The sequence below is a fragment of the Staurois parvus genome, unplaced genomic scaffold, assembly GCF_062004578.1.
Source record: "Staurois parvus isolate SC_StPar_1 unplaced genomic scaffold, SC_StPar_1.0 ptg000346l, whole genome shotgun sequence".
Classification (NCBI taxonomy): domain Eukaryota; kingdom Metazoa; phylum Chordata; class Amphibia; order Anura; family Ranidae; genus Staurois; species Staurois parvus.
In genome coordinates this window covers 503,548-530,952 of record NW_028318142.1, presented here as the reverse complement: position 1 = coordinate 530,952, position 27,405 = coordinate 503,548, and the positions used below count along the sequence as shown (strand labels likewise).

The 27,405-nt window shown below is 43.0% G+C and overlaps 1 long non-coding RNA gene across 1 annotated transcript in view; it reads left to right on the top strand.

Annotated features, from left to right (window-relative positions):
• LOC149456868 (uncharacterized) overlaps nt 1-25,739 on the top strand; it is a 48,051-nt gene extending 22,312 nt beyond the window's left edge. Inside the window, exons 2-3 of the long non-coding RNA XR_016313787.1 lie at nt 22,368-22,467; nt 24,551-25,739. This is a non-coding gene — a long non-coding RNA (uncharacterized LOC149456868). The remainder of the gene's footprint in view (nt 1-22,367; nt 22,468-24,550) is intronic.
• The last annotated feature ends 1,666 nt before the right edge of the window (nt 25,740-27,405 follow it).

The window sequence follows — 27,405 nt, the reverse complement described above, 5'->3', positions numbered from 1 at the left end:
TGCTAAAAATTTGTGCTTCTTTTATGATGTTTTACATCTCTCAAAGGAGTCCTGGTGCCACATATAGTACTTCAAGTCCGGCGCTATCTTTATTCAGGTATCACCCGATGGCTAAAGCCTGCCATATACAGCTCTGTTTTCTCTTACGGAAATCAGATGATTCCCTACTCCAAGCTAACAGCAATGATGGAAGAATCTACACTCACCGGCCATTTTATTATGTGCACCTTGCTAGTACCAGATTGGACCCCCTTTTACCTTCAGAACTGTTCATTCTTCGAGGTATAGATTTAACAAGGTGTTGGAAACATTCCTCAGAGATTTTGGTCCATATTGAGTCACTGTTGCCTTACTATAATGTCGAACCGGTCTGCCCATCCTCCTCTGACCTCTGACATCAACAAGGCATTTTAGTCCACACAACTGCCACTCACTGGATATTTTCTTTTTTTTGGACCATTCTCTGTAAACCTTAGAGATTGTGTGTGAAAATCCCAGTAGATCAGTTTTTTCTCCGACCAGCCCATCTGGCACCAACAACCATGCCACATTCAAAGTCACTTAAATCCCCTTTCTCCCCCATTCTGATGCTCTTTTCTAAATGGATAGAGTTGCTGCCATGTTACTGGCTGATTAGCAATTTGTGTTACCAAACAATTGAACAGGTGTACCTAGTAAAGTGGCCGGTGAGTGTATACTGCTGGCTACACTGCCCGCCATGGCGGCCTAAAAACATTGGCGCTGCCAAACAGTGACTGCACCTGATAGGATGCTGTCATTGTCCAGCCAATAATATTCCAGCCAGCTCAGTTGATTTTCAGATCAACTTTTGTTGAGCAGGGTGGTGCTTGCAGGACCAACTATGGCTCGAATGTTAGTTGATTCAGCAGGAAAAAACTTTGCGCTGTCTATGGGGGTCCTTAGGTGCTGATCCATGGATGACATAATCACATAAATCCTGGTGTCTAAACTGTAGCCTAAAGCTGGCCATAAACTGCTGAACTGGCCAAAGTTTGATCAGTGTGTGGCAGTCTGCGCTCATCAGAAGTCCATTGTTTGAATTACTTCTTTTAAAGGGACATGTTGGAAAGTTTTTCCTCGATCAGCAGACACAGCCAATCAGCTGCAGCCACTGATCAGTGTATTCCTACAGCAGCGAGTGCTCTGATAGAATACAATATTTCCGCAGGGGGATTTCTCCGTCCACCTGGTTTGTGTAGATAAAGGAACCCGTTTTTTTGTTTTTTTTTTTCGTTTGGCCCACTTGCTGAATGAAAAAAACTAACAATATATAGTCAGTTTGAATGTTCTTGGCTGTGTATAATTATAATTGTTGCCTTTCTGCTGATGCCTATCACTGAGAAATAATGACACTGTTACACTGTACATAACTGGTGGAGGGCAGATGATTCTCCCTTCCTGCAGCAGGCTTGAATGATGTCTTTCTACCAGCATGCTTATCTCAGGCAGACCTTGAAAAAGTGTCCCTAGAACAGTTGCTTGACTGGAGGTTAGGACATGTGTTATAATTATGCTGTTGCTCTTTTGTGACATGTCAGGAATTTAATCGTATCAACCGGCCATCTTTTAGTCCACAGCTACCATCCTTGATGATTTTGTAGCAGAATTGCATTGTTATGAAATTCTTTCCAAAGCCAGGAAACTGTCATTGCAGTGACAGCTGTCACTAGAACAAGTTTCCCTATCAAAAGCTTTCCCCTCCATTCTCATTTTAGATAAAATTAGTTTTTTTTTCTTCACAGTGGTCACCAGGAATAATATAGGGGTGACTTTTCCTAACAGCAATATTAAAGGTACATTTTATTTTTATTTAATAACAAATATGTCATACCTGCAGGACTGCTGTTAGAAATCGTGGGGCCCCATACAGCCAACCTAACAGGACCCCCCCCCCCCCCCCAAAAAAAAAACCACTGTTTAACATGCTTAACATTTTTTGAATGAACACAGCGAATGATCGGTACTGATCAATTATTGTCAAACAAACAAAACTAGCACTCAAATCTTCATGCAGACTAAAAGAAATTCAGAATGCCAAATGGAGAGGTGCTGCCCTTCAAAGATCGGGAAATCTGGACACTAGTGAACAAAAGCAGACAGAGCTCTGAGGAAGGGGTTCATCTCCCGAAACGCGTCAGCTTATCCCTATTAAGGGCACAGCATTGTATTGACTGTCATTGCGGACCACATATTCTGCTTTTAATTTCCGTTGGTTTGTGAGTATACATCTATTTGTCTATAAATTAAATACGTGGTGTACCACGGTAATGCACGATGAGCATAGAGAGGGTGGCGAGTGCAGTGGAGGGGGGCAATTACTTTAACTGATCCCCTGTATGGCTCTTTCTGCAGCAGCTGAAAGCCAGCGGGAGGGAGAGGAGAAAAGACCATCCTCCTTAAACTGCTGCAGGGAGAGCCATTCAGTTCCAGCCAGTTTTCCACCACCACCCCCCCCCCCCCCTCCGTGCCCACATCCGATTGATCCAGCTGCTTGGGCCCCCCTGCTGGCCTGGGCCCCGTACAGTTGGACTGGTGGTACCCCCTTATCCACGGCCCTGCTTACCTGCTCAGTGCAAAGGTTTTGCACAGAGCAGCCCCAGTCTTTCTCTTGTCAGATCCCCCTGCTGGCACTCCCGGCTGAGTGCCCCCATAGCAAGCTGCTTGTTATTAGGCGCTTGTGTGTGTTCGCTCCCAAACCCTGCTCTGTGTGTCCATTGACACACAGAGAGGCTGAGCCCTGCCCCCTTTCCCTCCTCACTGTCTGTGACTGTGATATTTTTTTCACAGGAGCCTGCAGAGCATTGCATCCATGATCAGTGGATTACGTATGCAATGTGCAACCTTTGCACAATCAATTTTAGATTCACCAAAACTATGTAATATGAGGAACTACCTAAATAATGTAATCAATCTATATCCAATCAGGCAGGCTCTTGCACTTAATAGCTGGTAGAAGATCTAAAGGAGTTATTCACCCTGAGGTCATCACAGAGGACAAGGGGGCACTCTTTACGTCTGGAGAAGAGATTTAATCTCTAAATACGGAAAGGTTTCTTCAGTGGGAGCTGTGGAAATGTGGAATAGACTCCCTCAAGAGTTGGTTCTTTCCAGCTCAGTAGATTGCTTTAAAAAAGGCCTGGATTCTTTCATAGATGCACTTAATATAACTGGATACTAACATTTATAGGCAGGGCTTTTTTTCAGCGGGAACACGGGGGAATGCAGTTCCGGCACTTCCAGCGCTGAATGTATGTAATGGCAAGGGATGTGGGGTATACTGGAGGATCTATTGGTGCTGGCTGCTGGGGGATCTATTGTCACTTGTGGGTATCTGTTTTTGTGTGATGGTCTATTGTTGCTGGTGGGGGATATGTTATTGCTGGGGGTCTTATGTTGCTGGTAGGGATCTACTGTCAAGAGAGGGGTTGCTTGCTGCTGGGAGATCTGTTGTTGCTGGTGGTAAATTTTTTTGTTGTGCGTGGTCCATTGTTGTTGTGTGGGGGATCTATTGTTGCTGGTGTGGTGTCTATTGTTGCTGCGGGGGATATATTGTTTTTGGAGCGGGGTTTATTGTTGCTGCAGAGGATCTATTGTTGCTAGGGTAGGTTCCATTGTTGCTGGGGGAATCTGTTGTTGCTGGAGTGGGGTCTATTGTTCCTACAGGGGATCTATTGTTGCTAGGGTAGGGTCCATTGTTGCTGGGGGAGTCTGTTGTTGCTGCAGGGGACCTATTGTTAGGGTAGGGTCTATTGTTGCTGGGGGAGTCTATTGTTACTGGAGTGGGGTCTATTGTTGCTGCAGGGGATCTATTGTTGCTAGAGTAGGGTCCATTGCTGGGGGAGTCTATTGTTGTGTGGGGAATCTATTGTTGCTGAGGAGAATTCTATTGTTGCTGGCTGCAGGGGATCTATTTTACTGCTTCTGTTGTTTATCATTAAATTATTTAGTACCACAAAATTATACTTGCTTCTCTATTCTGTAAAAGGGACGGTACTGGGAGGTGGGTAAGGGGTGGAGACAAGGGACGGTGCTCAGAGGAGGGTAGGGGGTGGAGACAAGGGACGGTGCTCAGAGGAAGGTAGGCGATGGAGACAAGGGACGGTGCTCAGAGGAGGGTAGGAGGTGGAGACAAGGGACGGTGCTCAGAGGAAGGTAGGGGGTGGAGACAAGGGACGGTGCTCAAGGGAAGGTAGGGGGTGGAGACAAGGGACGGTGCTCAGAGGAGGGTAGGCGTTGGAGACAAGGGACGGTGCTCAGAGGAGGGTAGGGGGTGGAGACAAGGGACTGTGCTCAGAGGAAGGTAGGGGGTGGAGACAAGGGACGGTGCTCAGAGGAAGGTAGGGGGTGGAGACAAGGGACGGTGCTCAGAGGAGGGTAGGGGGTGGAGACAAGGGACTGTGCTCAGAGGAAGGTAGGGGGTGGAGACAAGGGACGGTGCTCAGAGGAAGGTAGGGGGTGGAGACAAGGGACGGTGCTCAGAGGAGGGTATGGGGTGGAGACAAGGGACGGTGCTCAGAGGAGGGTAAGGGGTGGAGACAAGGGGCAGAGATTCAAAGAGGGAGTTCATAGAATGATCCTGGGAATATCCGATTGGCTCTCGGGGGATCAGGAAGGAATTTTTTCTCCTGCAGGAGCAAATTGGATCATGCTTTGCTGGGGTTTTATTGCCTTCCTCTAGATCAACTGTGGGTGTAGGATTATAACTTTTTTTTGTTTGTTTTTTTTTGGTTGAACTGGATGGACTTTTGTATTTTTTCAGCCACACTAACTATGTAACTATGTAAAAACAGGTTGTAATGTGTGTGGTGAGCTATAGAGCATTATGGGAGTTACCACTCTTTTAACAATTTGTAGCTGGAGCAGACTTGCTGAAAACACTTTATGTATATCAGTCTTTGATTAAAGAGATATTTTGTCGCTTGAAAACAAAATGATCATTATAGTCTAAACAAACATAGATTTGACAGGACTGCCACCTCCTTTTGGTAAAACCTGTTGTGCGATACCGTATACCCAGAAGAGAATAACAACAAAAGTTTGTAGCCAGCTGATAGGGCGTTGGTATAGGTCACACAGATGAATGAGGCAATGCTAACATGGCAGCTTTGGAATGCTGGTAGAAAATTCCCAGCTGACTGTAATCTGTTTGTCACTTTGTTTTATGGAGCATCTATCCCTCTGCACCTGCTGATAAGACACAGCTCCTCCCTTTCAGTTTACTAGTGAGTCAATGGAGATGATTTTCCCATTTACCTGTGGGTGTAAAGCTTGCACACAGGTGTGGCCTAAGGCTCGGTGACATGCCTGTATGGATATATACAATGAGGTCATATGTAAGATCACTGAGCCCGAGTCAGCCGCCAGTGTCTGCCAGTACAAGAACAGCAGAGGAGATCAGATCAGGCGGAAATACTGTACGTCGGAGAAAGATCTTGTTGATTCGGGTAAGGTACTCTCTAAAATATTGTGTGAATGTTGCTTATATATACTGTGTGTAGATGATAGATATATATATATATATATAGTTTTTCCTTTATGAAGTAACCAGTGAACTAAAGGCAAATACAATATTAGAGGTCTGATTCAAAAAAACATGTTACACTTTTATCAAGAGAGTGGTACAATTGGGGGTAGTTCAAAAAAGCATTTCTGACACTTTTTTCTGGCATTATGGCCATAGTAGAGTAAATTGTGCTGCATCTATCTAATCCTAGGTTCACACCTAAGCATGTTCTGCAGCATTTTACATTTTGCAGAAACGCACTACAGTCCATTTAACATGATTTCATATGGGACAGGTTCACATCTCCGTATTTTCACCCGGTGTGTTTTTTAGAAAGGGTCAGGGACTTTTTTTTAACGCAAAAAGTTGCATTTTTGGTTCTATAGACTTCAATGGAAATGCTGCAGAAAAACATGTGCTGTGGTTTTGCTGCGTTTTTTGCATTTTAAATCTGCCTAGCAACAAGAAAAATAAAAAAATGTAAAAACGCAACGCAAAATAAATGAATAAGTAAAACCTGTGAGCAATCACTGAATGAACACTGCGACCAATAGTGTACTCTGAAAAAACAAATATATAGATATGCTGCTGCTAAGTCCTCATATGATCACATCGCATATACAAATAAATGATACTACACCCAGGATAGCGCTTCATAGATCACAATCTAAAGATATGCAATGCAGAAATGGATCAAACGCAAACTGCATCGGTGTGAACCTAGCTTGAGAGAAAGTTCGGTCAGAGACAAGTCAACAGATTTCTGTACACGTTACCTATAGTTACATGAATATGTCACCGTTTGCGCTATTTTTCGTACAGATGAGAAATAGTGTCTAATACACTTCTTTAGATTTCCACTGGATAGGTTTTAGTTGGTAAAGTTAATGTTTATGGCAGTTTCCTAAATTTATAGAGTTTGGATAGGAAAAATCATCATTCAGTTGACTTCTAGAGGTTGGTACGAGTGTTGAAACTGATATTTTTTTATCTAGATATTTTATGATTAGTGATGAATAAATAATAATATAATGTAATTATCCGCATGAAAGGGAATAGTGTTCTTTTAAAAGTAACCGTGTCCTAGTTTCTCACTAGGAGTATTAGATATAAACTGTTTTAGAATGTCTTCTCCTAGTTCCTTTAACCATCAAGTCTTTTGGTGGGCACACGAGCACCTAACCTTATTCCTGTTTTGTTAGAAGAACCCAACAGTGTTTCATTGGAGATTTTATCTTGCTAAGATATTCTGAAAGTTGTTTTCTGATGATAGCAGACAGCAAAAGATGGCCAAATGGGTGAGGAGCAGGTACTAAATCCACTTGAGCTGTCTGGGAGATCCCAGTGCAGGAGCCTGGGGCACAGGAATGGGGGCTTTAACAAGACCCTTGTTTAAGGGGGGGCATGCTGGTGCCTATGCAACAGTGGGAGACCCCAGTGCAGGGACCTGTGGCACAGAAATGGGGGCTTTAGCAAGACCCTTGTTTAAGGGGGGGCAAGCTGGTGCCTATGCCACAGTGGGATACCCCAGTAGAGGAGCCTGGGGCACAGAAATGGGGGCTTTAACAAGACCCTTGTTTAAGGGGGGGCAAGCTAGTGCCTATGCCACAGTGGGATACCCCAGTGGAGGAGCCTGGGGCACAGAAATGGGGGCTTTAACAAGACCCTTGTTTAAGGGGGGGGGGCATGCTGGTTCCTATGCGATTTTATTGCCCTGCAGTGTATTTAGGGAAGGAAAAGCATAGCAAGCAGAGAGGTGCTGGATCTCTCTCAGCAAAGTCTTTGGGGCATGTGTAGGGCTCACTGGTACATCATCATGCATTTTGTCTACATTTAAGTCCCCTACATCAGCAGAGCAGTAATGCGTAGTACAGTAAAGGGATGTCCATCCAACTTTAACGGTCCAAAATTATATCAGTATACAAATGGTGGCCTCTAGCATCAGTGTAGGAATTTTGTCACATTCTCCTTCCCTTCGTAGTACACCATAGAATGGAATGTATTATACAGGACCCATGGAGCGATCCAACATCAAACAAAAGCGCCAGACTTTTTATTGTGAGCATCCACGGTTTGGGTGCTCTCAAGATGCTCAGGCATTACATCTAGTACATCCAGGTGCCTCTACTTTCCAGATGCTAGGCTTAATTCACAAATCTAGAACACCTGGATAAGAATTCTGATTTCCAAGAAGATGACAATTACTTTTAGCTCAGTCCTAGGAAATTTGGAAAATAAAGTCACATGACGGAAACAGACATATTCATCCTTGTGTTAAAGCTTTGCGAATCAACCCTTATGGGTAATCTTTCACTTTCATACCATTTCAGCTATATGCACTTTGTTTATACATAGGAAAGTCCCATATATTGGAGGAAGTGAATGATTTAAAAATACCAGTTTGATGTAAACTGTAAAACTGATGATTGTTGGTAATGTTCAGTAGCGTCAGACAGTAAAAAACAACTCTGTGATTATGGATATACTTTATATCAATATAGATTTTTTTTTTTTTGCTGAACTGTCTGCTGGACAATGCTCCACTCTTATTAATACAATAAAAAGTTAATAATAATCTATTAATAAAGTAAACTAGATAACAGTGATAATGTGCAAAGACGGTTTTGGCTTTAGAGCATTCAGACTGAGGCGTAATTATTGCTGATTACTACACTTTATTAGGCATGTTTACATATACAGATATACATTTGCTTTGCTGAATAGTTTTATTTGTCTTTTATAACAGATCACGGCTATCCTTCCAGTAATTAGCAGGTTTAGGAAGGCAAAACTATAAGAAGAAACTGTAAGGATTGTGCTGTTTGAAATATGACTCAGAATCCTTGTGACTTAACAAGAGTAACTTCAGTACATTGAAAATCCTTAATATACCTTTAGCACTACCCCCGCAGGGGCCACTTGTAAAAACGGGTTCTTCCCTAATAGTCCAGAAGCTGCTCACCACCACAAGCAATAGTCCATATAAATCAGCTCCAATAACTCTAGGGAAGGGACCTTCAAACCTTTCAAACAAAGGGCCAGTTGACTGTCCATCAGGCTTTAGGAGGGACAGATTGCGGACAGTGTGTGTAGAAAATGTCCCGGGCTGAACATCAGTGAAAATAAACATGGTCTCAGGGTTGTTGGTCAGTAGGAGGAAGAGTAGTGCCTTATCATTGGTATTAATGGGAGGAATAGTACCCCATCATTGGTATCAGTGGAAAAAATAGTGCCCCTTTGTTGGTGTCAGTGGGAGGAATAGTGCCTCATATCATTGGAAGGAATAGTGACCAAAGGGCCAGATAAAGTCTAGCAAAGGCCTGCATCCAGCCCTACATTTTGCAGACCCCTTGTCTAGGGGTTGTCTTATTGATATTTATTGCTTGAGGAACTTTAAACAGGAGAGGGGTTGGGGCATGGGATACTCCAAAGAATGAGTAGCCAATATCTCTGAGAGGACAATCTTAGATAATTCTGAATAGAGAACAGTCCAAAGCCTCACAGCTGTAGACCATTAAGCAAGTTTCTGTGGCATCTGGTTACCTCGCACCACTGCACAGTTATTGGTACCCAGTGTAATTTCCATAACACTGCAGAGTAATTGGCACTTTTCTCCAGACTCACACACTAAGGTTCTGCTGAGGACATGGGAATGGCCAGAACTCTGAGACCCTATGAGAACTGTCTCGGAAAATAGCTAGCGCTGGCACTTGCATCTGTACTCTCATGTCCCCTGGACAGCAGCCACCTTGTGTTAGGGCTTGTTCACACTTGACTGTTTTACCAACGCTTGCCAAATGCCCCTATAGCGTTTGGCAAGCGTTGGTCCGGCGTTTGCAGAGTGTTTTTTAACACTCGGCAAACACTCCGCAAACGCCGCATGCGTGGTTTATCGGCAGTTGCTAGGCATTTGCCGAGCGTTAAAAACGCCCCACAAACGCCTATAATGAAGTTTAAATGGTGTTACCACTCCGCAACCGCGCTGCAAACGCCGGCCGGGCATTTGTGGAGCGACACCATAGACTAGGCCTCAACGCCTCCTGACTCGATCAGAGGAGTCCGTTTTGCCGCGACGCTAACGCTCCCATTAGAACAGCACCATGTGCTGCAATGTGCAGAATTGTCCGAGGTGTTTGGGAAGCGGTAAAAACGCTTCCCAAACGCCTCTCTGCCGCCTGCACACAACGCTAGTGTGAACGTAGCCTTAGTCACTTAAATATGCTTTTTTCCAAAGAAAGCGTGGTTGGAAATTCTGAAATAGCATTGGGTTATGGTACCACTTTACATGCAGATAGGCTCATAGTATATTTTAATCATAGTTGGGCAGTGTGTATTTCAGCATACGTACAATGGAAAGATTGTGCCTTTTCTCTTTGTGAAAGGAATAGATTCCTCAACAACAGCAGAGAAAATGGTGGATGACATCTGAGAGCACTTCTCATTTTTACTCAAAGTCCGTCCCTACATTACCCAGTTATCACAAGTCCGGTTCAGATCATGGCTTCCCTCCTGCAAGTATATGAATGGCGGCACAGCTTAGTACAGCCCATGGTTTTATCTCGCCATGGTGGTGGAATCTCTGTTTAAATGTTAACATTAGAGGATAGGCCTGCAACATTCTGCTGACAGTATCTTGCGGCTTTGCACATCCCCTCCACATATAAAAAGACTGAATACTATTCACTGCACATTTCTGCTGACATCCCATCCAGAGCAGTTTGCTTCTCCCTGTCACCTTTATTCCAGCTACAACTGTAAAGTGAATACACTTACCAACCCATCATCAAATCAGTTTATAAACACTGAGATTTAATTTCATGAGTTTGCTGTTGATATAAAAAAAAAGTTTATAATCATTCTCTAAAACATGAATTTTAAATGTATTTTGTAGAATTTTTGCATTGAGTATCACATTTAGTTGCTTGGTGTTCATTTAAAGTGGATAGCTTTTATTTTTTGAAAGCACCGAGTCTCATAATGAACTGCTTTATTTTTCTTTAGAAAATGCTTTTCAGTTTGTTTTTCATTCATTTTTGTATCCCAAAGCTGCTGATCTCCTGTAACCTTTTGGCAGCCACTTTCTGTCTACAAACATGCATTCAAATGACAGCTCAGGGTGTGCTTGACAGTGGCAACAGCTGTGGACCATGTTTGAACAACATCAGCAAGGACTTGTCTCATAGGGCAACAATGCAGGGGATAAATTGGGAGACAGGGATAAAGTGTTGTCATGTTATAACAAGAAGTGTTTAAACATGGACCTTTATGGCAGGATCACCAATGAAAGCTGCAGTTAAAAAAAAGATTGACAAGTACAATAACATGTTCAAAACTAAGGCACTACCTGCACAGAGTTTGCATGTTCTCCCTGTGCTTGCGTGGGTTTCCTCCGGGTACTCTGGTTTCCTCCCACACTCCAAAGACACAATGGTATGTTAGTTGGCTCCTGTCTAAATTGTCCCTAGGATATGCATGCAATAAAGTTGTTCTAAAGCCTTAAGGTTTTTTTTACCTTAATGTATTCTATGCATTAAGGTAAAAACCTTTTGTACTGCAGGATCCCCCCAGCCTCCCCTCCCTTATACTTACCCAAGCTCGATCCCAATCCAGCGATGTGCATGAGAGCAGCAGCTCTCGCCACTGTCTCTCTCCTCACTGGGCAGATTGATAGCCAATTTCTGCTGCTGATGTCAATCAAATGCTGTGATGAGGAAGCAGGGCCAAGCCACCCGGTCTGTGTCAATATATGCAGACAGGGTGGCTCGGGAGTGAGCATGCATGAGTGTCCCCCAAGCTTGCTATGGGAGCATTGGCCGTAGAGGAGGAGCCAGAAGAAGAGGGGGATCCCACAAGAGGTCGATCGGGGCTGCGAGCATATAAGTATAACATGCTTATTATTTTAATTAAAAAAAAAAAAAAGTTTAATATCATTTTAAAGTGAGTTATGGACCTTAGATTGCAAGCTCTTTCAGGGCAGGGACTAATGTGAATGTATATACAGTATGTAAAGTGCTGCGTAAATTGATGGTGCTATGTAAGTACCTGTAATAAATAAATAAATATGACATTCAAGAGAATAACTTACATCTACTAAGGGAACTTTAGTCCCCTTTCTAGAACAGATGTGCCAAAGTGCTCTGCCATATTTTGGGATATGGCTGAGCCCTATGGCAGATTAGAAAGGTAGAGGAAATTATGTTTGGTCTGTGCACAAGCCAAAGTTCTGTACTTCCATACTCATACCAGGTTCCTGCACAGGCAATTACGCAGATATGCAGAAGGTCTGCGCCGGGTACTGAAGGCCAAGCAGAGCCGTTCAGCACATCTACGTACATGTGAATCAGGCACCACATAATTCTTGCCTAGGCAAGAAAGGCGGAAGTGCTGCCTTGCAGCAAAAAATAAATAAAAATATCCAGTTGTGGGTAGGGGGCTGGAGCTAGAAAGAAACAGTTTTTAGAGGTGAAGGTCCACTGCAATGTCCAAAGGCCCTATTTATAAACCCTGTTAGCTGCCTAGGCAAGAAAGGCGGAAGTGCTGCCTTGCAGCAAATAATAAATAAGTAAGTACCTGTAATAAATAAATAAATATGACATTCAAGAGAATAGCTTACATCTACTAAGGGAACTTTAGTCCCCTTTTCTAGAACAGCCAACTTTGGAGAGTGTTCGTGCGCTGTTCTTTCCTACACAGACCCTGTGTACTCCATAAAGGAACACTATTCTGTGACATCCATGCCATATATTACTTTCGGGTCAGTGATGCTGAACATATTCAGGAGTATTGCAGTTTGCAAAACAGATCTTAAGAGAATGTCAACCTCTACTGAGGCTTCCTCTATAGGTATCTTGATATATGACTGATCCCTTGAATGGAAAATTCTGCTTTTGCAGAAACTCTGCACAACGACAGGGAACCAGAAATGCAGGAGGGAGGATAGATGTCTAGAGGAAGTATCTTTGATTTACTCCAATTAATGCATAGCCCAGAATGCACTCCAAACTCCTCAATTACCTGGAGAGCAGTTTGTAAGGAGGGGCCAGTGTCCTCTAGGTATCATATCATCCGTGTACATACCCATGGTTTCCACCAGGAAACCCACCTGGAGGCTCTGGATATTGGGATGCAGTCAAAGTGAAATGGCTACAGGTTCTGCAGCAAGGACATACAGTAATGGTGGCAGGGGGGCATCCTTGTTGAGTCCCTCGTCCTAAGGGAAATGAGTCTGATACCCACCCATTAACAGACACTCTACCAATTGGGAGGTAATAGAGAATTTTTAATGAAGATGACCAAAACCAAATCCCTTCAAACATTCCCAGAAGTAGCCCCACTCCATGGAATAAAATGCCTTTGCGGCATGAAGCACCACCACTGCTCTGGTACCCACTGCATCATGAGAAGCTTGAATATTCATGAATAGACGGAGGATGTTCATGGGCGTGTTTTTTTCCCGGCATGAATCCCATTTGGTCAGGGTGTATGAGTGAAAGGATAACCTGATTGAGGTGCAATGCCAAAATTTTGGCTAGTATTTTAATGTCCACCTGTATCGGGTGGTAGGAAGAGAAGGGTCCTTGCCAGGTTTTGGAATCATGATATTAGGAGTTTCTTTCATGGATTCTGGTAGGACTCTCTCTTTTTAAATGTGTTCATAAAGGCAGAGCAGTTCAGGAATTAGTGCTTCCAAATATGTGGAGTAGAATTGCAGGGGGAGACTATCACAGCCAGGAGCCTTAGCAGGGGCCAGGGTTGAAATAGCAGTGGTGATTTCATCCACAGAGTGGGGATCCTCAAGGATTTTTGAGTGTCCATCAGCTGGGGAAGAGACAAACCTTGGAGGAAAATGGGGGATTCCTGGGTTGTAACTGTTACCTGGGAGGAGTATAAAGATGCATAGTATGCACAAAACTCTGCGGCAATCAGTGACGAGTCTATAATTCAGGTGCCCTGAGAGTCCAGCAGGGTAATAACCACTTTTGGTCATGATTCTTGGTGGGTTAAATGTGCCAGCAATTTGCCAGCCCGCTCCCCCTGTTCAAAAATTTGCTGTCTGCTAAAAAAGAGTTTTTTGCTTGGCCTTTTTAAAAAACAATTGTTCAACAAAGCAGGTGTGGGAACATAATTTGGCAGAGTTAATGGGTGAGCGAGTCTGCATTAAAAGCATCCATAAGGGAAGTTAGCTAGTTGGTGGTTTGATGTATGATAAATTTAGAGGAAGCTTTCAGCCCATTTATACGAGTCGAGAGTAGCATGTAAATTGAATGGGTCACAGACGGAACCCACCGAAGCCGTATTACAATTAACATTAAAGTAATATCGCCATTCCCGTTGGATGTCTTCCAGATAGCCAAAATGGGTGTAACCACCACGGGGGGGGGGGGGGGGGGACATTGCTTGTGGGCTAAACGCAAAGTTACCCAGTAGGGGGTGTGGTCTGATAATATCCTCAGTTGAAAACCTGCATTCTCTAGTAGAGATAGTAAGGTTGTGGACATGACTATAAAGTCTATACGGCCCACGGTGGAATGTGTCACCGAAAAACAAGAGACCTCTTGCATCTGAGGGTATATATGCTGCCATGTGTCTGTCAGAGCAAAATCAGCAAACAAGCGACTGAGTCATGAGGGGGTCTGTGTCTGCGTTGAGACAATCTAGGGCAGGGTTTTAAAAAAAAAAAAAAAATATTGAAATTGCCCGTCCATATTGGGGTGTTACGCCATGTAAAGAAAGCCCTCACTGACCACCACAGAGTTATAAGGGAGTTGGGATGTTGTAAGCCAGGAGCAAGCAAGGGCGTCAGAAAATTCCACTTTAACCCTGTAAATCCTGCCTGCACATTGTTTTACTTCCGTAATTATGAAATATATACCCGCTCAGTGACCGGCGGACTGTGCTTTGCTAATAAAAGAGGAACCATAGTCAGTATGGTTTTTAGACTACAAAAAAAGTTAGAGAAAAACCTGCCTGCAGTTTATAAAAGCAAAACAAGAAGAAAATGTGGGTTTTTCTAGGCAAGGGTTACAAATTGAGAATATCTGTCATATATAAAAAGCAACAAAATAAGTTGCTGATGTTGTAATCATCAGTGATCGCAACATTGAAGCTAGTTAATAATGCCAGTTGCTTGGCTATCCTTGGCTTCAATACTTCGAATCACCAGACCTACAACAAGAATGTGCCTACAAAGTCAGAGTGAAGTCAGTGCTACTGATCATTGTTCTTAGTCTGGGTCATATTTCTAAAGGTTTATGTTTATCCGAAAATGTCTCTGTAGTTTCTTATAACAGAGCTATTTTGATCTCTACCTTTTGAACAAGTTTTCAAATTTTTTTGAAGATGATGGAGCAGTTAAAATGGAATTGAACAGAGAGAGTTGCTGATTTTCATAGATTGCATTGTGCTTGGTACCAGTTTACATACAGACAGTTCTTTAAAAATTCAGTAGGGGAACATTTGCCTAACATACATTTGAGAACTTCTGAAGCTCCAATCCAGCCATTTACAATTGAATCATGGAGCACTTGGATATCTTTAGGCCTTTCCTGCCAACCTTGCAAGGGAGACAATAGATGACGAGTGGATTTTCCTAGTGGCTTACTTTTTTTTTTTTTTCCTCCACGAAGGCCAACATTTGTAGTGCTTCTTTTTTGCTATCCACTGGCACAACATCTACGTTCAGTAAATGCAAACTTTGGACTGATGATCATTTGTAAGAATGGTTGTCCAGCAGCAAGGTTAGAAACACATGGCCACCTCCTTTCTAGTGCTTGAAGGCACCTTATACTTCATTGTTATGAGATGTACAATGGTTACTAAAGATGAACTCTATGCCCCTGCTTGGTGGCAGCACAATCAATGTAGATTTAGATATATCTAAAGCCTAGACTTTTTTGTGTCAGATTGTGCAAGGGTTAGAACGCCTGAGTGCCCGCTGGGAGGATTCACCTTATCAATTTGTTCTGGTGACCATTGTGAGAAATTTTCCATTGGAACCCCTGTTCTGTGACACCTGTCTAGGAGTGAGATTTCCGTTATTCTGGAGAGATTTTCTTTCAAATTATGTTGTGTCTCTGGTACATGTACAAGCGAAAGTAAATCTTGGAACACAGACCAAAAAAAAAAACTGAGGTTTTACCCAGGGAATTTCTAGGATTGAAATAGACCACGAGCACACAGATTTAAATGTTGACGGGCTGGTATCATGGTGACCACTTTGGTTCAAATCTAAGACTAATATATCTTTTCACCTAAACAAAAAATGAATCGCTCTGAAAACTGGAATGTCATATTATGATGATCAAATAATTAAAGCGGGAGTAAGCCGCAAAATAAATGAAAACAAAAAAATCTTCTCTGCAAGTTAAGAGCATAATGTGCTACATTATGAAATATTACCTGAAAATGAAGCCCTCCAATGGAGCAGTGTCATGGCTGCCTGGAGCTTCCATCTTTACCTGGTCTTCCTTCCGGGTTTGTGGGCTGCGGTTGTTTGACTGGCTGAGCCACTATGATGTCACTCTTGCGCATGCACACGGGAGTATCTGCTGCGGTACGGTGCTCTCAATGGACGGGAATGAGAGTGCAGTGTCCATGACATCACCAGCACTACTAAAGTAAAAATCTCCTAAACGGTGCATGTTTAGGAGATATTTACTGTACCTACAGATAATCCTGTAGGTATAAAAAAAGACTACTACCACCTTATTAGATGGATTAATGTAGGTAAGTTATACAACATTCTAAACTTAATGCATAGAATATATCATCTCCATATCTCTTAGGAGATCCATGGCACTTACCAGTTAAAGAAGATCCAGGGCACTCTGCAGAAGACTTGGGGCATGTGCTCTGGTTGCCAAGATCTAGAGACACCCTTAGTTTGAACCCTTCCTTTTTTTATACATTCTATTCCTTATTCTATCCATATCCAAATTCCTTTAGTAAATCAATGGCAATGTTGCAAGGAGTCACAAAAGACTTTGTCATGATCAGGGGCGGACTGACAACTCATGGGGCTCCCGGGCAATAGGGGATCATGGGGCCCCTGTGTCCTTGCCCAAACTCAAAAAAGCCTATGAAAAAGGTACCAGGGGCATCTCATGGGGCCCCCTACTGACCCAGGGCCCTCAGGCAGTGCCTGAGTTTCCAAATGGTCAGTCCGCCTCTGGTCATGATTGAAATGTTTGCGTTGCTGTTAACCAAGAGAACCGTCTCCCAAAATACTACAGGCCAAGGGCGGACTGACCATTTGGAAACTCGGCACTGCCCAAGGGCCCGGGGTCAGTAGGGGGCCCCATGAGATGCCCCTGGTACCTTTTTCATAGGCTTTTTTGAGTTTGGGCAAGGACACAGGGGCCTCATGATCCCCTATTGCCCGGGGGCCCCATGAGTTGTCAGTCCGCCCCTGCTACAGGCATGCTTAGTTCGACGTGTTTCCCATTACAATCCATGCTAAAATGTTCAGAGACAATCAGCTCAGAGAGGAGCTGTTGTTGTGGTTTTCAATAAAAAAACATGGCATGAAAAATACTCAAATACCTGTCATCTGTTTAATATGTTCCTTTTGTGGGTTATATGTCAACTCTAAGATATGGTTTGACTACAACAAGTCATAAAGTAAGTACTGTAAGCAAGCTGTAGTAAAGATTGACTGCAATCAATGAAAAGACTTGTGCGCTCTTATAGTGACTGACAAGCCCTTCACAATCAGCTCATATTTTATTTAGCTGTCAGAACCGCTCATGTTCTATTTATGAAGATATTGACTGTCGGAAGGATTGTGCAGACGTGTGGTTGATCCTGCTGAATTACCGATTGATTCTGGATCTGTACTTTTGTTGTATTTTTCTTGAAGGAGATTAGCTATTTTTCTTTCTTTGCTATTCAAAAGCAGATATTTTAGAGCAGCAAACAATGACAGAGCCACATTTTATGTTTAATCTTTCATTTTTCATTGGAAGAGAAATAGTCAAGTATTTTATCATGTCTCAAGTTCATATGCTACTTTCAATTGCTTCAGAAATTTTGTTAAAAACTTCTCTGTCCCCACTCCTAAATATTGGTGGTAATTCCCAGCTAACAGACCTTAAAACTTAGGAAACTTTACAGTGTAGTGAAATGCAGCAGAGACTGCAGAAATACAAATCCTTAAGCTCCCATACATGTATTTTATCTCTGTTTCAGCTTTTCAAGTGGAGCTTAAAGGCTAAGTTCACAATTTTTTTTCTAAAATCCAGCTCCCCTATGCACCAATATACCATTACTGTACCTCGTTGCAAAAATATTAAAGCTCTCTTTGATCTGGAGAACAAGGCCTTACCAAGGGCTGACTGACAACTCATGGGGCCCCCCAGGCAATATGGGGATCATGGGGCCCCTGTGTCCTTGCCCAAACTCAAAAAAGCCTATGAAAAAGGTACCAGGGGCATCTCATGGGGCCCCTACTGACCCCGGGCAGTGCCCAAGTTTCCAAATGGTCAGTCCGCCCCTGGGCCTTACCTTAGCCTTTGGTAAATTTTTTAGAAAGCTTTTTCAATTCCTGGAATGTAGACAGAGGACAGAGGAGCCAGTATAACCCCAGAAGCAGTTTACCAACTGATCTCATTGGCACACACATCCTGCACCTCATTGGTACACACCCTTCACCCATCAACCACTTTTTCACAGCATCCCCGGGATGTCTCCCCACGTGCATTTGCCTGGTTACCCCAGCACCCCTTCAGATGGGCTCAGACTGCATGCAGCCCACAGGATACCCCTGATGTAATGCAAGGGCCTGCTTGATTGGATATAGATTGATTGGATAGTTTTGGTAAATCTAAAGGAGATTGTACACTTAAATTGTATAGTGTATGGCCACCTTTTTTACACCTAAAATTAACTAGTTGTGCTTTCAGTGTTATAAATTGTTAACAGCACACCAAACACAGAAACAAGCACACATTTGGCCACATGAAAAAAACGAGTGACAAATGCAGCAAAACGCGTAGTAAAAAAAATGTGCAACACACACCACGCCAAAATGTCCCATGAGCTACTTTGCCACGTGTAGAGCAGCTCATTGAAATCAATGGGCTGCCCTGTGTGTCACTGGAAAAATGAGCCAAAAAACATGTGCTCCCTCTACTCTTGGTGTGAATGGGGCCTGAAAGTGAAATTGGTGTGTCTACACAGAACAGTGAGGCTCCATTCACATCTGTGTGTTTCTGAATGCTTGGCAATCTACACAGAAAATGTGTGCTTGCCATGCGTTTCAGAAACACTCTGCAAATGTTCATCATGTTTGTGTTGTCGAGGCACCCCAAGTGCAGCAAAAACGGTGGTAACGCACCATGCGCCACTGAAAAAAATGTTCCGGAACTTTTCTGGGGCGATTGTTGTGGTTATGGCAGCCTGTTCAAGTGAATGGCTTGCCCTATGCATAACAAGTGAAAACGCTTCAAAACACCCAAAACAAACACATGTAGGAATGTGAGTCTTTACTACATGGAGATGTGAATGGGGCCTGACAACTGGGTGTCTTTAGCCACTCCCTCCTATGTATAAAGGTGACCATACACTATGCAATCTGATTGTACAATCTCTGTACGATTTCCTTTAGATGTACCAGAACTATGGATTAGAAGGACATGCCTGAACATTCCATTCAATTGGTATCAAATCAGGTCCTTGTACTACATAGCTGATGGGAGGAAGGTAGTATTATAATGAGGACGGTATGGTCCAGAGTGCCTGCTATACAGAGCCATACAAAGCAGTGTGCAGAAGCAGACAGGGAAGAGATCTGTATTGTTTACATACAGGTTTCTCCCCAGTCAGAGATACTCAGCGTTCACCGGGTGCCAGCGAGTAATCACTGACCGGGACCCGATGATTGACAGCTGAGGCTGTGAATGACGGCGATGGTAGAGCATGCGCGCCATACCCGGAGCTGAAAATTCACATATATATATATATATATATATATGTGATTTTGCGCACCCGTGCTGCCCTGTAGTAGTATTTCTGCTATAGGGCGGCACGGAACTAGTTAAAAATGTTTTTTTCTTTGACAGTTGTAGAGAAAGGGCTGCCATATGCTAAATAATAGTCTTTCATTCAGCCCATGGCTATTAAGTTGGATGGAGAAATCTCCACTGCTGGTTAATGTATTGAGGAGCTGGAGCGCCCATGACTACCTGAACACAGTGGCGCTGCCAAACAGTGACTTCATATGAAAGGATACAATCACTGTTTGGCTGATGGTTTTTGACTTGGCTCATTCAATTTTTAAATTGTCTTTTGTAGAGTTGGGTGGTCCACCCATGCAGGGCCATCCATGGCCGATATGTGGGGGGGCCGTTAGATGCATTGGAGATAATTCACAAAGCTTTAACACTAGGTTAAGTATCTTTATTTTAGCCATGTGACTATAATAAAAAAAAACCTCTGACTTTTCTGAAAATAAGTATTCTAATCCTGATGTGTTAGCTTCGTGAATTGAGCCTATTGTTTCTGTTTAATTACTGCTGTCTGAGCTTATGTTCTACCAAATAAAAATTCTGCCATTGAGGAGTTTACGTAGCTGTGCCAAACCCCACTTAACATAATGAGGAAACTGTATGTGAATGATTAGCAGCACTTACAATTTTGTCTGTGAAGTAGAAGTGGTCTTTACCAATCAAGAAAACTATGTTTTCTCACATAACCCAGCATGATTCAGGACACTTCATATAGTATGCGCTTTTGCTGCCCTCAGTGGCAATAGTACCCTAGGCCACAACTTGTTACTTGGGGGCAGATCCAGCATTGGTGATGACCTCATCGGTATCATGAGGCTCTTTCATTGTCCAGTCAGTAGAGAATCAGTGACCCAGCTGTTCTGCTTTACAGTGGTAGTGATTATCTTGGTCACTGACCTGGCTATGCTGTCTGGCAGACAGGGTTCTCTTGATCACAAAGCTGGCTGAACTGATTAGCCAATTGTTGACAGATAAGATGGCGAAGGTGCTGTATATGTAAGATATTTTGTTATTTAGATTTTTTTCCTGGGGTTTAGCCTGAGGGCATACTGAACGCACAGCTGCTGAGACGTTCTTTTTCTGGTATCTTATCTTTTTTTTCGGTAGAACTTTATTAGTCAAAAGTGACAATTCATTAAAGTGATACTAAACCCAGGACCCTGCATTCACTATATCTGGTCTCCCACAGCACACACAAAGTGGAAATGCAATTATTTTACTAAATATAAACTACTAAATAACTTTTCTCATCATCAGTATATAGCAGTTTTGTGACTTCTATCAGTGTCCAGTTGAGCACTGGTTAAAGCTTGCAGGAGAAGTTTTCATTCTGCTCTGACTGTCCGATAAAGCTGCATAACTCCCGACCCTCTGTCTGGACAGTGCTGATTGGCCCTGTGCTGACCACATGCACCCTCTCAAAGAAAAAAAAAACTAGCGATACACACTACACTGAGCATGTGCAGAGTGACTCTTAGGGCTCTATGGATTGGGGACAGTAGAAGGGGAGGTTCAGAGAAGACCAGGTCAAACAGCCTTTTTACACAATGCGGAGGATTAAACCCTTAAGTTCCACAGTGAGTATAACAAGCATGCTTTACTGCATATACAGACTGATTTTATTGTTGTGTGTTTAGCAACACTTTAAGTTCTGTTCACACAGTGGTGCTGGGATGCAGCAGTTTCTCCAGCAGGCCACTGTGCTGAAAGAAAGCATGGCATGCAGTTTTTTTTTTTTTCAGCACACACCACCGCAACCCAGTGGTGTAAATTGACACCATAGGAAACAGATTACGTTGCCTTTACATTGGGACTGTGCTGGGCAACGCTGTCCAGTGCAAATGATGTGAATGAACCCTTAATGTTTTGTTGCTTTGATATTTTCCAAATGGTAAATTAAAGCCCCCCAAAAAATGTTCCCTTGCAGTGGGGCTATGCCTGCACTGCAAAGGGTTACTTCTCATTCTTGTCTAGGTGAATGAAGAAGGGAGATATACAGTACTTACCTAATCCTTCCCCACACAAGGCCGGTCCCTGTAGCTCCTGCCTCTTGCGGTCTTGTGCAGTTAACTGTTCCTGATGTTATCGAGCCCATAGACCTGCTCTGGACAAGAGGATATCAGGAGCAATCCACCACTGGATCATGGGGGGGGGCTCCCTTTGCCGCTGGAATGGAGGATGAAGTCAGTATAAGCTTTCTGGTCAGCCCTGGAGAAAACGAGCAGTTAACCCATGCAGCACTGTCACAGCCCCACTGCATGGGAAAACTTTTTTTATTTGCCTGGAGTTGGGCTTTAAAGATATTTAATAAAAACAATGTGGAATACAGCTGCGGTGACAACTTTTGGCATCTTTTTGCATAAAGGAATTAAGTGGGTGATTAATTCCGCTAAAACGTAGCCAGAATTAAAATACCTGTTTCAAGTGGCGTTAACCTTTTAGCATACCTTTATAGAGGTGTATTGCATTTTTAGCATAGCAGGTTTCTTTTGACAAGTTGCCTAAAATTTTTAATATAATACCATTCATGATTCATCAGAGTGAGTATAAATAAAGGAAGGGAGGTATTCAGCACCGCTTTTGTCAGGGTGACATGCACGCCCTGGGTGTGAAAACTTCTATTAAGTGTGTCATTGTCCCAATTATGTTACTGATCTCACTACCACCCCTTTCCTGGAGGAATATGCTTAGCAATGTTGAAAATCATATTATGCTGTCTGTCTTCATGTTGATCCAGGGGAACGTGTGGGTAGTTCCAAGGGAATTTTGTTTTGTGGGTAGTTATTTGTCAAACTTCCTATTCCTTAAGGTGATAACATTTTGTCTTCATGTTTCCACAGATATGAATTGTCACGGTACAACCTGAAATGGATAGGAGTGATGATGAAGCTGACTGTGCTTGTTAATAGTTTTGCAAAGTGTAAAACTGTAGCATGTAAGGTAAGTAGAGGTCCAAAATGACTAAACTGTTAATATTAGTAATCGAACAAACATTGAATCGTGTATGTTAATCATTATTTTAGGTTATTAAAATGCATCTAAAGGCAAAATTGTTTAAGTTTTATATTAAGTGATGCACTCCTGTTGTGTCTGGCCCCTTCACATTTCTCCAGCAGTTAGGTCATGTGTTAATGTGCATTGCATTAAGCTATCCCAATCTAAATGAATGGGGTGCCAACACTTGTCAACAGACAAAAAAATAAAACATGACCCTTTTTTGTTACCCTTACTACAACAGGCATATACTAAATGAATAGCAATGCATTGTTTGTTAACAAATGTTGGGATAATTTAATAGAAAATAGTATGTTACCACAGCAAGGGATCTCCATGTTGAAGAGATTCCCCATCTCTATTTTTCCTAGTGACCATTTTGATTGGATGAGAAAGTCATGGGAAATCCAAAATTTTGAGTTGTAGCCAGACTAGAAATAGAGGGGAATAGATGGGGACATTTCCTCTAGTGACAAAGAGGGGATTTCTCTCACTTTAGGGAGATTTCCGTTCACTTCCTGTTGTGCCTATAGGAAAAGAAGTCAAGGGAAATATTTTGATGGGACACATATGGCCAAAAATGTTTTATTTTTAACTATACTCTATCCAATGTGAAAAAGCTTTAGTTTATGCCCTGGTTCACACTGATGCATTGCGGAATTCGCAGCGTTTTCTGTGCGAATTCCACACTGCATCACAGTCACACCCCGTTTATGTGAAACGCTGCGGGTCTGTATGTTCACCTCGAAATCGGTCCGCAAAACGCAGTGCGATGTGCAGAATCGGATCGCATAGGTGTGAATACCCATGCAATCCGATTCTAGTGTGGACTCAAAAAAAAAAAGGTCCTGCACCTTTTTGGTGAGGATGTGGTGCAATTTGAGCCATACAATATTTATGGCTTCAGTCGCACCGCACACAATTCGCATGTGATTTGCACAGGGATGCGGTGCGGTTCCTGCACGAATGACGTGCGATATACTGCACCACACAAGCGTGAACCCAGGCTTAGATATACTTTAAGGTGCCAGCAGGAAAATCTGAAAATCTGTTTTAAACCGGCCATAGACAGTTCGAATCTCAGCCGGTTCCTGCTGAACCGGACGAGATTCGAATCGTGTATGGCCAGGCTGAATGTACCAAAGTTTATCGATCAATCAACTTGGGTACAATCAGCCTGCCAGATTGTACATGTAGGTATTGCTAGCGGCTGTTATAGCCACTAGCAATTATAATCACTGTGTTCTCCAAGTGGGGACAGCTTCCCCTACCCCCCTGCCGGGAGAACACAATGGGATTCCACCACTGTCCGTGTTGGTGGGGGAATCAAGACAATTTCTTTTCCACAACCCATGGTTGCAAGAAAGAAACTTGCTCTGTCTTTGACCAGCCTTTCCCACTGGATTCTTAACCCAAACAGGCTCCGCTAGGGAAAGCTAGGAAGGGCTTACAAGTATACAACCATTCCTTGACCTAACCCTAGAAATGTTAGAAATCATCCATGAAGGCCATGTCTCTATCACTGTGCCCTTCCCTGTCTAGCGCTCCATAGGGTTATGTGTGGAGGCAATCGCAGTAAAAAATAGTTTGGTATGCTGACTGTGTCAGTAATGATTGGCACTTTGTTCTTCAGACACTTCTTCAAGCAATTTAGGTCATTGGAACTGATAAATGTTCCCAGGGCCAAAACTATTTTTTTTTTTCCTTTTCAGACAAACGCCTTATAAACCATTTCCTGTTAACCTCCATTCTAAGTTTCAATTGACTAAATTAATTATCTTCATTTTTTTTTTATATAATCCTACACATATTTCAGAGTTGATTTAAATATTTTTATATGCTTGGCACAAAAACCACAATGATTTAATAGAATGTTTTCTCGATAGCTTGTCTTTTTTATTCTCCGAAACTACAATTTTTTAACAGTGATCAGCCCATAAGGCGCCACTTGTAAACCACAATTGGAAGTGATTCATTTTCTGGCTCCTTGATAGAGGTCAAAAGCATTGCGTGTTTTCCTTTTTTGTAGGGGTGACTCTCCGGGAAAAAAAGAACAACACGGCGGGAAGAGATCCAACACTTGTTTGCTGTCTGTGAGTGTTTCTTTGGCAGTGTCTTAGCTGGTTGTTGTGACATTGAAGTAGCAATCAGCAAATATACCGCCCTAGAAGTTCGACACATTTATAAGCTGAGAAAATCCTGCTTGTGCCAAGACCAGGACATCATTGTGGATATTAGGAGGACAGTCCGCCTACAGGTAATTATTTGTGATTATGCTTGTTAAATGGAAATAAATCTAAAGGGCGAAGTCAGGCATACACTTTAAGTTACCTCTTATCCTGTTATAAAAATGACAGAATGAAAAGTTTCCCACCCAGGGGTGGACATACCTGCTGGGTATCTAAAGGGCAAGAGGGCCCATAATGATGCAGAGCTGAACCTTGTGGAGCTTCTGGAGGGCAGAGGAGATGAGGGATACATGCTGGGACATGCCAGACCCTACAAACTGGCTGGATCAATGATATGCCCCCAGTAGTCAATATTGACATGCAAACTCCATGACCCCAGATCTTAGTGACCCATACAGGTACATGATTGGGTACAGTAGTGTATTTAGGTTTTGTGCTGCCCTAGGCAACACAAAAATCATCTGCCCCCATGGACACCGACCAACACCACCCCCTCTTCCCCCTCCGCAGAGAGAGCCTGTCATTGACCAACAACACCCCTGCCCCCCACCTGTGAGAGCCTTCCATTATCAGCTTAAACATGTATTGCAATATGTGTGAACTAACTATCCCTATTTTTATTGCAAAGTTTGCTGGAAAGGGTATATAGCAGTGTGCAGAGGGTTCCTTCAGAATTTCTAATATGTGCTTACACCCCTTTAGCACCGGATAGATAAATACATGTACAAGCTATTAGGATTTCAGCACAGGTATATCTAGTTTGTTTTATGTGCAGTTCAGGGGCGGACTGACCATTGGGGAACTCAGTAGGGGGCCCCATGAGATGTCCCTGGTACCTTTCATAGGCTTTTTTGGGTGTGGTTTGAGTGTGGGCGAGGACACAGGGGCCCCATGATCCTCTATTGCCCGGGGGCCCCATGAGTTGTCAGTCCACCCCTGGTGCAGTTAAACACATTTTTCTGCCTTACACCCCGGTCACATCAGGTGTGATGTGGCCAGGGGAGGACTGACAGCTCATGGGGCCCCCGGGCAATAGGGGATCATGGGGCACCTGTATCCTTGACCACACTCAGAGCACAGCCAAAAAAGCCTATAAAAAGGTACCAGGGGCATTTCATGGGGCCCTCTACTGACCCTGGCCCTCGGGCAGTGCCCGAGTGCTCTAATGGTCAGTCCGCCCCTGGATGTGGCATGCGATTTGCATGCCATGCGACTTGAAAATCATATGCCAAGTCGCACCCTATTGTCCGCAATTGGAGTGGTCACATCGGTGCAGTTCCGACTTGGTCAGAGCCGCACCGATTTGTAAAGTAGTACACGCACTACTTTTGCTGTGATTTGCATAGATATCTGTATAGGGGCACAATTCACAAAGCGTTATCTTACCGCATCCCAGTATGCCGTAGGATACCGCATAGCATTTAAAAAAAAAGTTTGAATTCACTAAAAAACACTTTTAAAATACCGCATGAGTTATTTTATCAAGTCATATGGTATTTTAGTAGTGTAAACCATGCATTAATGTTTCAGCTGTCAGCGGTGTTCCCCACTGACAGCTGAATGTTAAAGAGAGAATTTCCGGCAATAAAAAAAATGCAGTGGGATCCCCCCTCCCATCCATACCAAGCCCTTCGGGTCTGGTTTGGATTTAGAGGAGAACCCCCACGCCAAAATTTTTTTTCTTTTAAATGGCGTAGGGTCCCCCCCAAAATCCATACCAGACCCTTATCCTGATCGTGCGAACAGGCACCATAGGGAACAATTGATTTTTAAAGTATGAGCACTTTTGGAGCTTCAAGCTACAAAATGCTCAAGTGTGAATGAAGCCTCACTCTTACATACTGCTGAATAGATACTGGAATCTTTCTTGATAATGGACTCCTGAAGCCTTCTGCACAGCTACACTGACGATGGAGAGAGGGAATCAGCATGGGAGGGTCAGCTATCTGCACCAATTAGGACTGTATGCTTTGTACAGTACTGTCAGGAACATGGCTACATGATGGAAGAGCATGGGGTGACCTTTGTCTGTGTGCTCATTTATTGTCTAAGCACAGGCTGGGCAAGGTTGTGTTGCTTAAAGGACAAGGAAAGTCAGAAAAATACTGTGTATGGAGTTAGTACACTTAATGAAAGTATTTGGTATATTTCTTCCTTTTTAATTCTCATTTCCTTAAATTGTTTGTATATACATTTATATTCTGACAAAGTTGACCAACAGTTGTGGCAGTGAGGGGACTGTACAAATGATTACAGTGTTTGAGCAATGGCAGCAAAATAATAAATCATTGTATATCTGTCAGTTACCACCTCCTGTCACTGTTTCGTTTTCTAAAACACTTGGTCTACTGGTAAACAATAAAGAATATTAATAAAACTTAGATTGTAAGCTCCCAGGATCAGGCCCTCTTATCCCTCTTGTATTGAACTGTATTGTTGCTGTATTGTCTCCCGTTATATTGTAAAGCGCTGAGCAAACTGTTGGCACTATATAAATCCTGTATAATAATAATAAAACCATGTGAAATAAAGAATGATTTAACCTACTGAGTCCTATGTTTTCATATATCAACCACATACATTATTCAGAAATTAGTAACTTTCATGATGTTTACCCTTTAACCACTTGCCCTCCAGAGGATTTATCCCCCTTCCTGACCAGGCCATTTTTTGACAATTACGCGGTCATGCAACG